At 54.8% G+C, this 2,894-nt stretch overlaps 1 pseudogene; it reads left to right on the top strand.

Moving 5' to 3' along the window:
- The first annotated feature begins 328 nt into the window (after positions 1–328).
- Positions 329–853, top strand: LOC123630015 (annotated as a pseudogene).
- The last annotated feature ends 2,041 nt before the right edge of the window (positions 854–2,894 follow it).

Genomic DNA, 2,894 nt, shown 5'->3' with positions numbered 1-2,894 from the left:
TGGTACTTCTGCAAACTGGCTCGAGCTATCTCTTGACAGCATTTGCTTTGCAATTCTGTGATTGTTCAACATGTGTGTGTTTCCTAACTGTATTATAAATTACTTGCTGACCATTTTGTCCCTCTCCTTGTCTTGGGGCATTATCTGGGTGCCATCAACAGCAGTACACAAATGTACTATTTAGTCACTTCTCGCCTCCACCTGCCGCTGGGCAACCAGTAGTCAGCCCCGCCCCGCCTGTCTCTTCTCGAAATAAAACAACTCTACAGCACTAAAAGGAAAACCGCGGATCGCGCACTCCATCGTCCATCCCAACCAACCCCTCTGACTATTCTTCTCGTTGCAGGATGTTCGGAGGCTTCTCCTGTCCTTGTTCCTGGTGGCCGTGCTGGCGAGGGTGGCGGGAGCCCGGGAGAACCGGCCGGCGGGCGCCATCCCCTCGCCTTCCAAGGACGGCAGCAGCGACAACTCGGAGCGATGGCAGCACCGGATCAGGAGGTGCTGGCCTCCAGCCAGGAGGCCCTGGTGGTCACCGAGAGCAAGTACCTCAAGAGTGACTGGTGCAGGACGCAGCCACTGCGGCAGGCGGTGGCGAGCAGGGCTGGGGCAGCTGCCATCCTCCCCCCCTCTGCCGGGCCAGGGCGACTCCTAACATCCCGCGGCACGTGGAGGAGGAGGAGGAGGAGGAGGAGTCCTTCCCGTCCTGCGCCTTCTGCCGGCCCCAGCGCGTCACCTCCGTCCTCGCGGAGCTGAGTGCCCCGGCCTGGACCCGCCCTTCCGACTCAGAAAACTCCAGAAGGTGAAGCAGCGCAGGTGCGTGTCCTTGAACCCGAGCGACTCGGCCAAGCAGTGAGCGTCCCCGAGGGCGCAGGCCGCTCTGCACGCGCCCCCGCCGCGGGTCGCGCCGCCCCCGTCCCCGTCCCCGTCCCCGTCCCTGTCCTCCGAGCCCACTCACGCGCTGCCTGGTGTCCCCACCCCCGCAGCGGCAAGCACGTCTCTTGGGGCTGACGGTGTCCTTGTCCAGCACGTGGACCCACCGCAAGTGGAGCTTTGCCGATGTGTCCCTGACCGACCACAGCCCCACCAGAGCCTCCGGAACCGGGTTGTGGATCAGGCCCGAAGGAAAAGGCTGGAAAACCACCGCCACCTGCCACCTAGCCGTCGGAGTGACCTTGCAGGTGATGCGCTGCCAGTCCGGCAGTGATGTTTCCACCGTGTGGAAAAGCGAGTAGTTCCCTGGCCTCCCCCGACACTCCGGCCCGCCCCCTCCCGCGGGCAGCGGAGGGCGAAGGATGCGTCACTCTGCTGAGCTGTCCCCAGACCTCTCCTGCGGGTCCCTGGACCTCTGGCTGGGCTGGGCGCGCTCCCTCTGTGATCCGGAGGCTGCCCTGGGCCTCCACTGTCACGCGGCTGTGGACAAGTCACATGAAGATGTCCATGGACAGGGGGTCTCTTCGCAAACCTGATACCAAGAAGACAACTTGAGCCACTTGGATCCCGAAGTGGCCTTCCCTGGGGACCTTGCTCACAGCAGGCCACACCCTCCCCCACCCTGAGCCACCATCACCCCTTCTTCCTCACTGTCCCCTCCAACCCCTTTGTGGACTGAAGACGAACTCTGGTGTGCATGCTATTACCGCTGCAGTTAGAATATTATCACGCACAAAAGTCTATGTATTAACGCTGGTTTTATAATTGACCTATATTGTAAAGAGTTGTTTAAAAAAAAAAGTATTATAGACCTATCCATATATTGTTTCACATGTTTTGCCTCTGGCTTTGCAGCACAATTCTGAGTAAGGAGAACAGCAGGTGATGATCTACCCAGAGATGTTTTTAACTCAGAAATAATGCCTGGTCAGCAGTTCACTGCCATGCACCTATTTTAGATTGGGCAGGGAGATGGGAGGAATCGGATTTGACTTTGAATATTACGTCACGGAAGCTACTAAAGCATTGCAGCACAATGTAGAAATCGGATTGGGACAGATGGGTGTCGGGAGGGGAGTCGTTTTAACCCAAAACTCAAAAGCCTGCCCATGCGGGGTGAGAAGGCCTGCTATTTTCACTGCCATGACACTAAGCAAAAAAAAAAAAAATCCTGTTAAAAGAAAGAGATATTTAATATAAGGAGTCAGGTCACTTTGTGGTATAGGAGGAAGGGTGGACTATAATATGTAGAATAGCAATCTAGTTGAACTGTCCTGCAGAAAACAACTCTCTTCCTTTTCAAAGTATAGACTGTACCAAGGTCCCTTTCACTTTAATAAGGGATTGTTGAAGTTTCCGTGTTGTGGACTCTTGATATAAAAAAGTAGAGATAGTTTATTTTCCAGCAAAATGATACTTTCTTTGGGTCCCTTTGCTAAAATGTCCTAGGAAGGCTTCCCTGTGAGTAGTGTGTATGGAATCTGACTAATGTGACCGAGATGCCCCTGCTGGGAGTCAGCATGCTTTGCAAACTTTTCCCTGGTGTCTCCCTAGCCAAGGGAGCTCCTGCCAAGGGAGCGGTTCCCTAGTATGTGAGAGAGACCCTCTCCCAGCGTCTCTGGGGACTGAAGCTTCCTGACACTAGGCAGTGGCAGTAGATCTAGAGACACTCACCCAGAGAGCACGATTGGGCATGGGTGTGTTGGTGGATCTATTTCAGGTCTCTGCACTGCAAGGCTCTTTCCTGTCCCTTCTGTAACACCATGAGACCCGAGCAGCCTGTGCTGTTGGAAAGCGCTTGGCCTCGTAAATGGGTAAACACAGCCTGAAACAAGGAGGCAGAAATAAGAAATCTTGAAGGGCTGGAACCTAGGAATGGAGAGAAAAAGTAGAGAGGGTGTCCAAGGGCAGAATTGATTTTTGCATTTAGCGGAAAACCCCAAGTCAGACTCCGTGGCAGAATG

This window comes from Lemur catta, unplaced genomic scaffold (genome assembly GCF_020740605.2).
Source record: "Lemur catta isolate mLemCat1 unplaced genomic scaffold, mLemCat1.pri scaffold_67_ctg1, whole genome shotgun sequence".
NCBI classification, from domain to species: Eukaryota; Metazoa; Chordata; class Mammalia; order Primates; family Lemuridae; genus Lemur; species Lemur catta.
The sequence above is the reverse complement of the archived record's forward strand: the minus strand, read 5'-3'. Positions and strand labels throughout refer to the sequence as shown.